The 10,714-nt window shown below is 34.0% G+C and overlaps 1 long non-coding RNA gene across 1 annotated transcript; it reads right to left on the reverse strand.

The window, feature by feature from the left end:
- Positions 1 to 1,905: 1,905 nt before the first annotated feature.
- On the reverse strand, positions 1,906 to 10,401 carry LOC120219782. Its single transcript, XR_005525392.1, has 4 exons — positions 10,175 to 10,401; positions 8,666 to 8,819; positions 2,892 to 3,065; positions 1,906 to 2,028 (listed from the first exon to the last, which is right to left on the reverse strand). It is a non-coding gene; the product is annotated as an uncharacterized LOC120219782 (long non-coding RNA).
- Positions 10,402 to 10,714: the final 313 nt, after the last annotated feature.

Consider the following 10,714-nt stretch of genomic DNA (forward strand, 5'->3'; position numbering starts at 1 on the left):
AACTATTTACATTTTTTGAGTACAGTCATGGGACTTAACATTTCTAAGTGTTCTTGGCAACAGTGATTTCATGGTATGTAATTTCCACTTCAACCAATAAAATTTAACCAGGTAGTCATAACAAAGTTTTACATATTCTTTACTAAGTAAGACAGGATATCTAAGGATAAGTGAAGCATATTGCCAGAATACATGAGATCACAGTGCCCTTTAATTGTTTAAATTCAGTGGGCATGCAAAAACAGGATATACTTGTACCCACAGTTGTAGGTAACAGACTCTCACAACCCCTTACTAGGAAAGAACACTGTCAACATTTATCGTAGATGACGTATGGAAATGTTTTATGTGGATCAACTAGAATTTGGTCTCTGCATTTACCAATCTCATTCTTTGGCCAGAACAATCCATAAGTTGCCTTACAGGCTTGAGGTCAGCAGGCAAATATTTCTCTTACACTTTTTCTAGAAAGCCCTCCACAACTAGTAAGTCTTGTTTTTGTCTCTGCTTATGGCATAATATGTATTCTTACTGGCAATTAGACTCATACAAGGAAAATGAATTCTAGGTCTATAAAAGACCCAATGCATACAGAACTGTCTCCAATTTTGCTAATTGCTACAATATTTATTAGACAACATCTGATTGAGGGGGCAAACATGATAGTTAGGTACATTCCATTTTGGAGGAAGGGGGGAACTTTGGGCGATTCTGGTTTCATATTAACCCTAGAATAGACTAACAGCAGAAGTGAGAATAAAAGGTACAGACAGAGTAGAGAAGAATTCTTCCGGGGGTTCTTCTGACTCCATTGCAGTCTCTTCCCTGGGCCTTGCCATCAGGGATGATCTGCGCAGTCCTTTCACACAGGTGTTTCCCTGGGCCTTGCCATCAGGGATGACCTGTGCAGTTTCAGTCTCCGGCAAGGAACCTAATGTAGAGAGATTTATTAATTTCATGAGAATATATAAATACTTAGCATAAACACTAGAGTTTGCACCTAAGGAGTAAGGCTCTGGAGTATAATTAAAAAAAATTATGTTGTTACTGAAGGATGATATTTTAAATGGCTGTATTACCTAATAACTATGCTGTTACTAATCAGTTATCTTATGTCCTCCTTTCCGCCCCCTCACTGTTTTCCCATATCTCTTCCCATGAATAACCATTATGCAGAATTTGAAGTTTACTATTAACCTCTGTTTAATACAGATGGATATTTTGATCTCAGCTTCTGGCTCCAGAACATTTAGACAATTTCCTTCCATTGGTAAGCCACTTAGGTTTCAGAAACCTAGCAAACTAATGCAGAGATATACCAATAATAAATATCCATTGCTTTTGTTTCTATATCTTTATTTATATCTATCCATCCATCCATCATTCATCTATTTTATATATATATCAAATTACAATGCCCTGCCTACTCTATTATTAATTTTATAATGCTGTGTTCTACTATCAACTTCACAGCTTTGTACATTTCAGCCTATTAATTTTTTTCTTAAACAAATGATTTCCTTTGGAATTTAAACTGAACATGAGCTTTGGGAAGTTATAATATTCTGTCATTTTCGATATTGTTAGCCATGATCATTTTTTTTTTTCCAGAAATCAGAGCCACTTTTACTGTTTGGAAGCATTTTCCTTCATATGACCAATAATTTTAATATCAATTATTATATTTAAACTGGTGAATATGTAGCAACTTGCCATTTGGCGATTATAACATTTATAAATTAAGGTCTTGCCATTTAGGGAAGCTGAGGTTGATTATTTATGTAACAAGCTTAGGTTTGATGATTAGTAATACTTGAGAGAAGGAAAGGCAGGTCAAAGAAAGGTCACCCAGGACTACTGATGCTAACTTCTATACCAAGCCATAATTCTTACTTCCTAATTTCTGTCTTTCATGTTTTCATTCTTTTAGTCAGCCAATAAGTAGTTCTATGAACATATAAGAACCTAATTTCTGGATCATAAGGGCTATCATCACCTCCTGGTTCCAGTGTCCATTTCCTGTGAGGCCTAGAGTAAGTAAAATAAGAGATGATAGTTAAATACTACTGTCTACCTTGTATAATAATTATCACAAATATACATCTTAATAAGTACTTAGAGTTTGGAAGAGTGCCTGGAACATGGTAAGTACTGTATAAGTATCCTGCAGTATCAGAAATAATCTGGAATTTGGAATATAGAATTGGTTCCTAGGTTTTTATGATTCTCCTGTTTCTCCCATTCCCCTCTCCCCCCCAAAAAAATACCTTCAAGACTAGGATGCATTTATGGGAGCCCAACTTCTTTGCTGAACCTTCCTTTCTGCAGCTACAGATTTGGTCTAAATCTGTAACTCACAGATGGTTATCTGGCATGCTAGACAAGACACTTGTGGGGATGAGCACTGGGTGTTATATGGAAACTAACTTGACAATAAACTATTTAATAAACTATTTAATAAATAAAATAAAATAAAATAAAATAAAACAAAGTAACATAAAATAAAAAATAGTCATCTCTATTCAGTGCCTTTATTTATCACTGTACACTAAAACTGATTTTTCTTACTCATTATTCTTCTGATATTAATCTCACCAAGGCTAACAAAGTTCTCTCTTAAATACTTGCTACTGTTGGAGTCTATAATGCTATTTTGTTGTGGATTATGTTCTATCTGGACACTAATGTGGTTTTTTTCAACCACACCTTAAATAGTATATTTCTAAGGATTCTATTTTAGTCCAACTTTAGGATTAATCCATATATCCTCCTTGGGTTATATAATGGACTCACCTGTTTATGACTTTATATCTACTTCCTGATTCATATTTCTCCCATGAGCACTACCCTAGAATCCAGTTGCTTAATAGATATATTAATGATCCACTCACTTCTTAAATTGAACCTGTTCAATGCTGATCTCATAGAATTTCTCCACAGATTTGAATTTTTTATGTAATCCTTTTTCAGCAGATGTAGATACAGTAATATTAATCTAGCTGTATGTGGCAGAAGCTGAGAAATGAAACTTGATTCTTCATATCATATTCATTTCTGCTGCACACCTAATTGTTCATGTAGGAAGACAATAATTGTGAGCTTTATTTACCCAATTAATCTTCTATAAATGTTCTCTTAATTTTCAATGCATAAATAACAGTGCGGTGGAAATCTTATGTATTTCCTTAAACTGCTGAGATTTATATCTAAGTATAAAGGACACTAACTATTAAAAAAAAAAAAAGTTGGGGCGCCTGGGTGGCTTAGTCGGTTAAGCGTCTGACTTTCGCTCAGGTCATGATCTCACGGTTCGTGGGTTCGAGCCCCGCGTCGGGCTCTGTGCTGACTGCCAGCTCGGAGCCTGGAGCCTGTTTCAGTCTGTGACTCCCTCTCTCTCTGACCCTCCCCTGTTCACGCTGTCTGTCTGTCTCTCTCCTAGAAATAAATAAAACATTAAAAAAAAAAAAAAAAAAAACAAAGAAAAAACCCATTTGGGTCTAACTTTTGTGATATCTCAGTCTAATGTTATTAATCAGCTTTACTTCTAGATTCTAGTACATAATAATTCAGATTTTCTCATCATGCTTATAATGAAATTTTTCAGTCAGCCAAAATTTAAGGACTAAAAAAAAGCAAGTGGATACTTCAAAACAAGGATTTTTGTTGCTAAAAATATTTAATTTCTTGTTAATTTGAAAAGGGCTTTTAATGAAACTGTTAAATGTTTTAAAAATCATGTGCTTATAGCACAGTCTCATACACATTGTGGTCGCCAGTGCTTAAAATGCAGTGTCTTCATAGTATAGGTTATATTGAACATGCTTTCAATATATAGATTATATCATAATGCCTTCAGTGGCCATATCTCACTAGTTCACTCTTAAAATATCCAAACAATATGCATTTCTAGGTATAGTTCCTATGAAACTATTGGATAGGTCATAAATATACACAAGTTAAAGGATGTTTAATCTGTTAAGTTAAAAAACTCTGTTTTTACTGCTTTCTGGAAGTACAACTATGGTGGTCTGCTGTAAGTGCCATTTTGTTTAAAGGAGAGATACATAGAAATTTTCACAACCAGAGTAATTAACGGTATTTTGGTTTGGAATTCTATGTATTATCTTTTTCTGTTCTTACTCATGCTTACTTCTGGGCATTGAAAAAAAAAAAAGTCCTGAGAAAAGTCATGAACTGTAAATAACTGAATAATGTTTTGTTTAGAAAATTGAGACTAGTTCTTCAGTTCCATCTAATCAGAGGTTTCTCTAATACTGCTTACTTATTTGTTTTTCCCACTTTGTGCATTTTGACCTGTTCTACATTTGTATTCAGACTTACATACCTGATTTCCAGGATATATATTTACCATTTTCCTAGGGATAGGCTTTTGCCTCTTTCCTGTGTTAGATTTGGGTTTATGTGTCTCATGTATTTGTTGATCTTTCTTTGCTCTCTCTCTCTGAAGGAGGCTAATTTCTAGTCACTTCTTGAGAGGCTATATGTGGGCAGTCAGTCTTTCAGATCTTGAATTTTTGACAAGGTCTTTAATTTACCTTGACACTTAGTTGATTTAATGTTTGGGTATAGAATTCTAGAATTTTGAAAACATCATTCCAATGACTCCAGCTTCTAATGTTAATGAGAATTCCAAAATTAAAATCATTTACAACACGTTACACATTTATTCTTTAACCCTATTTTATCTGAGAAAGTCCCACAGACTTTCCCCTGATCTCTTTGTCTCTAGTGTTCTGAAATGATAATCACAAAACTCTATTTAATTACATTTCTGGACATTAGGTAGGTCCTTTCTGTTTGCTAACGTTTTACTTTTAATTTGGGAAAGTTATCTTGAATTACATTGTTGACAATTTTCTCTGGGTTTTTTTTATCCCCTATTTTTATTTCTGGGACTACTGAAGTTTGGGGAAATTATTTAATGTCAGTAGAATTCAATCTCTATTTCCCTGTGCTGCTTAGGTTTCTGCTTAATTGAGTGTGCTATAAATCAGAGTTCCACTTCACTTTGCAGTTTCTGAAAAAATACTGTTGTACCACCCTCTCCTTTTCTCCTCGGGCTCCCAGTTCAAAGGGTTTAGGTCTTTTGATTTTTTGTTTTTGAAGACATATCATCACTTTACTGTTCATCAATATCAAATGTGTGTGTTCACTCCAGTACATTATTAAGAATAAAAAAAATCTTTTAAAGCTTTAAAATAATTGAATTTCTGGGCTTGGCATTTTAGATATTTCTTCACATTTTACTTTTCAGTTTGACAAGTGGTCCTCACTTTTATTTACCACACAGGAAACCATTTGTGTTAAAGAAAGAATTATTCTTAATAAAAATTAGCTATCCATTAAAAAAAAAAGATATTTCATGACATCATATTCAACAAAGAGATACAAAAATACAAGTTGTTTTTCTCTAATATTTCTTAATGATACATTACATTTCAATTTAGCTTATTTTTTTCCTAAAACTTGAGTCATCATATTTATGGCAACCATATGATGTAGTCAGTTTTGAGAACAAAATCTTTTATTTGGATAGAAAAGCTATCAAATATAAGAATAAAATGAACACAAACATCTTGGCAAAAAAAAAATATCTTTCAAGATAGAAAGGCACATATTTATCACATAGGAAAAAAAGATCCAGAGAGATAATGTGCCTTGTCAAGATTCACTCAAGTGGTTGCAAAAGCTTCTATAATAAAAACTTATATAACCCGAGAACCACAGCCTCACAATTACATTCACTTTTTTTCTGGATTCTATACCTGTTACATTCGAGAGAATTAGATGTATAGTATATTTTGTGGTCATATTATGGACACTTTTCTTTTTGGTTGGTAATTCTAGACCATTGTAGCTGACTAATGAAAAATGAAAAACTATGATAGAGAATTAGTTAAAATCAATGCATTGGTCTTTAATAATTATGCATTATGGCTTAATTTAAAAGCAATAGTCATAGCACATCTTAAGGGAGGGACAAGAAAAATATCATAATTGGTATTTTTTATTGAAATCAGGGTTTAGTGATAGATATAAGACATACCCAAATGCTTAAAAATTTTCTTATTTCAAATGTGAAGAGACCTGATATTTCTAAACTATAGGATCAAAGGATCAGACCTAGTTAAACAACTGCATTTAGGCTGTTCATATGAAAAATGAAAAGGATATCTTATGCTTACATTGCTAACACATTTTAAGATCACATTCTCATACAAATATATAATAGTTCTGTAAGTAAAGTACATCAGTATATTCATTCTCATACAAAAGGAGCATAAGACCTAAGAGAACTAGGTAATTTGACCATTAATGCAAGTACTAATCATTAGGGCCTAGACTGAAAAACAGATAATGTGATTTAAGTTCTCTACTCTTTTTTTTTTTATGTTTTTTATTTATTTATTTATTTCTAGGAGAGAGAGAGACAGCGTGAGCAGGGGAGGGTCAGAGAGAGAGGGAGTCACAGACTGAAAGAGGCTCCAGGCTCTGAGCTGGCAGTCAGCACAGAGCCCGACGCGGGGCCCCGAACCCACGAACCACGAGATCATGACCTAAGTGAAAGTCTGCGCTTAACCGACTAAGCCACCCAGGTGCCCCAGTTCTCTACTCTTTTTAACAGTCACTTTTGGAATCCTGTTTTTAGGAATTATATAAAAAATAAAAATGCCATTTGCATATGATAAAGACATGTTATTTTAACTATAAATTGAAGCTACCCTTCCTTCTTCATGTGCTAATTTTATCTGTGATTAACATGAGTAGACATTGTTCACACATTAAGAAGAACAATACCTTGTTAAAGATGTTACAGTTTTTCTCTCAATAGGCATTTCAAACATCAATCTTGAATTAATCCATTCTAATGATCCTCCTATCCTCTGCTTTATGCATATTTGTGAAAATTTCTCCTGTTGCCGAGTGTTCAAACTAAACGTAATTTTGAGGTCATGGTATCTTTTGTCTTTTTGGATCCTCAAAGGCAATTATCTAGGATTGCAGATTAGTTTTTTTAAAAAGAAATTAAGAATATGTTTTTTATTAAAAACAGTACAAAGGTGCAAGTATACTAAAAGTCGTTGCTGAAAAATTTTATTGAATCAAAGCAAGTAGGCAAACCTTTCACATTTCTAAAGTCTATTTGATGAAGGCACCATCTAATGGTGACTTGGATAGCTGTAATTGTATGATAACTGTGTCTCCCTGTGGACCTGGACAGTTGTTTACTGGTAAGACTCTAACCTTGACATCCGAAGTAGCTTCCAATTTTATCTGTAACTGAGGTAGAAGTATATGAAAGGCTTCATTTCAAAGTTGTTCATCGGCTGCCTGGATGATAATTTGTACGCACTGGTTTTGCCTCACAGAGAACTGTTCTTTCGTCCATCCATCCTCCATTTTGAAATTAAAGATCCCTGGCTTTTCTCATTACCTATCTGAACCATACGTCGCTTTGCCTATAATGAAGTTAATATTATTTATTTATTATAATAGACTTCCAGCTCATTGTGAGGTTCAAATATTTTATGCAAATATTCTTCATAAGCCTTCAAGTACTCTACGACACAAAACAGTAATGGCAATAATAATGTAGTTTTAAAAATACGCTGATGATGTTTTTGGGACTTTAATATCTGACAGGCCTAAAGAGAACTAGACTTAAAAATAAGTATAATTGTAGCCTTTCATGTGGAACAGAGACAGAAGCCCCAGAGTTTGGCTTCAAGTAAATTGCTGCTGATTATAGAGTAAGAGGAAAAGCATCCTCACTAAATCCCATCTAATTTGTAACTTTTCACTAAATCTAGTTATCTAAATTGCTTTCATGGGTTTTTCATAAATGTTCTCTCTTAAAAGTATGTTGTTTGAAGTTTGGAGATATACTTAACATTATGCCTTGTATATTGATGGAAAAATTAAGAAACAACAACAATAGAAAAGTCACAAAAACATACCAGATATGGCATTTGACACAGATTATATACTATGTATTTCATTGTAATTTGTGAGAACTTTCATAAGGCTCTTCCACAATAACCAACTTTTTGTCTGCTAGAGTTATTGTCCTCACACTGATTTCACTTTTCCTTCAATACTCTGTAGTCAGTGCTTTTCCCTTTTTTTCCCATGAAGCAGTTGAGTAATAGTATGGTTAGATTAAAATGTTAGCTTTAATTTTCTTTTTCTTAACAGTAATTTGTGAATTTGCACTAAATTTCTGTTGTAATTAAAGATTTAAAATATGTGGTACTTTAATGAGGAAGAGAATTTTTTGGAACCAAAATTATTATAATCAGTTAAACTGTAGACTTAGAAGTTATACCATCTCAAATATAATTTGATGCTTGATTGATCTTACATTATTTTGGTAATCATTTTGTATTGCATGTATTTGTCTCGGATGCATTCCAAATAATTTATGCCTTTCATATTTAAACATTATCTTAGGCTTCGAGCCTCCCCAACTACCACCATTAGAGCAGAAACTAGATAAGTGATTGTATTCAGGTCCTTTGTGAAGAAGTGATCCTAGGAAACAGGAGTGGAGGTCGGAGAATAGAAAAATGGAAGAAAAAAAAAGAAATCCATTGTTCTAGAGTTATTCACAATTGTGGGCAAATGCAGCTGAATGCTTTCATACCTGAGAGGAGCAGTGTTGAATGGCACTTAGAATTTTCTGCCTAAATGAACAGGAGATCTTCATTCAAAGACAATAGTTGACCTATAGCAGAGTGAGTGGCCTTCACCTTCAGGTTTCATTTGTCTTAAGTGCCTAATGGAGTTTTCCATGCATCCTAAATCAGAAAAGTTCTAGTTTAGTTCAGCTGTGATGATGGGTAAAGTGCTATCATTCTATACCTGTGAATTATTGCTACAATGGCAAGAACAAAAAGTGGAAGAAGAAATAGGGCAGAGTACATGACATTATTATACAAAGGATGAAACACAATTAGAAAATCACAGATACTTTATCATGTGATAAGTTTCTAAAGGATATGAGGCCAGTGTTATCAGCTTTGTAACCTAGTGAAGAGCTTGCCACAGACATGCAGATGGCTATTTCCCAGGCTCTAGTCCCTATGCCTTTTTCAGATTAACATTTCTCTAACAGCTTTCTGACCACATGCTAAGAGTACTTACATGCATTTTCTTTAAAACAAGATAAAAGTTCCTCTCCTTAGCATGACATTCAGCTTACTTAAGTGGTTCTCGTACACTTTCCCATCATATTTCCATCTCCTTAGTCACCTACCTCCCTTTTTCTTTCCATTTCCTATGTAATAATATGATAACTGATGTGTGTTGGAAAAGTAGAAGACAGTATCATGAGTGTATCTTGAGAAAACAATTCAAATTCAGTATCTTGTGGTGAGTAAATGATATTTTCTGAAATTTGAATAAGTGCATTAGAGAAATAGGGAAAATGCTGTTTCTCTTCTGATTCATTGTTCTGTATTTCTAATACACTTATTACCTTCACGTCTTTCTCCAGGTATTTATACTTTAGGTAATGATTGTGGTCTTCACTGATGTTTCTCTTTCAAAGACATTCCAACAAATCTCTTGCTAAGTTATTTCAAATCCAAATGCATTAATTTTATGTAAACTGTGCAGAACACCAGGGTTCAGTAATGTTCTAATACCTTTCGTTGAAAAACATGGATTCTCAATGAAGTAATGAAATACACCCATGAAAATTGGAGAGCCAACATTTTGTGTAAGCTGTTTAGACCAAGGTCATGATACATTTCAATAATATAAATCAAGAATAAGGGGAGAAACTTCAGTCTTCATTGGTATATGAGGACTTCAGAATGCTTGGTTCACTAACTTTATCTTTCACATAACATTGCCTTGGATCAAGAGAGAAAACATTTAGCAAAGGAAATGAAGAATGGGTGAACAACTCCAAGATACACTGGTTCTAGCATATAGAAGACCATCTGGACATTTACATCCTTATAAAGATAGGGAAGAGTCCTTTTAAGATGCAGTTGAAGTGTCAGCTTGTGAGATAATACCCTTTGATGATTAAGCATCATCCTCTAAGAGACAGTATACAATCTAAAGCAATAAAATTGTATTGTTCCTTAACCCCAATGAGTAGAATGCATGAGTCCCAGAACCAAGAAAAGAAAGTAACAATGACCTTGCTTACTCTCATTCCCATTCATGCTTAATAATCCGTCCTTCTCTCCATCCCCCCATCCCATGCAAATCTCTGTACTTCTAACTATAGGTCCTGATTCCAGAGAAGGGACACTTTCACCTGATATCAGACTCTCAAGGATTCCATTGAATTTTACTGTTGATAAACTTAGGTTCCTTGAAGCAAGGAAAAACAGTCACAGAGAGGAGTCATCATCTCTGGCTACCTTAAATGATAAATAAACAGTATAGGCAGAGTTAGGGATGCTGTTATACAATAATATCTTTAGTGACAAGGTGATTCATGGGGAAGGGTCTGGTTACTTAACTATCCACCTTGAACATTAGGTAAACAAGTGTGGCAGTTACAATCTTGGAAGGGCAAGGTGACAGTTATGGGGATCTGTGTCTGTGTTTGAGTCATACCACTACTCTAGTAATGTGGTCTGCTATAATCTAGCACAGGTACTGATTAAAGATGAAAGGAAGTTATATTGAAGAAGATCTAGAATAATTGAGGAAGATGGCTGGTACTAACTAA

The sequence above is a fragment of the Hyaena hyaena genome, unplaced genomic scaffold (genome assembly GCF_003009895.1).
Source record: "Hyaena hyaena isolate Hyena2069 unplaced genomic scaffold, ASM300989v1 scaffold_649, whole genome shotgun sequence".
NCBI lineage: Eukaryota > Metazoa > Chordata > Mammalia > Carnivora > Hyaenidae > Hyaena > Hyaena hyaena.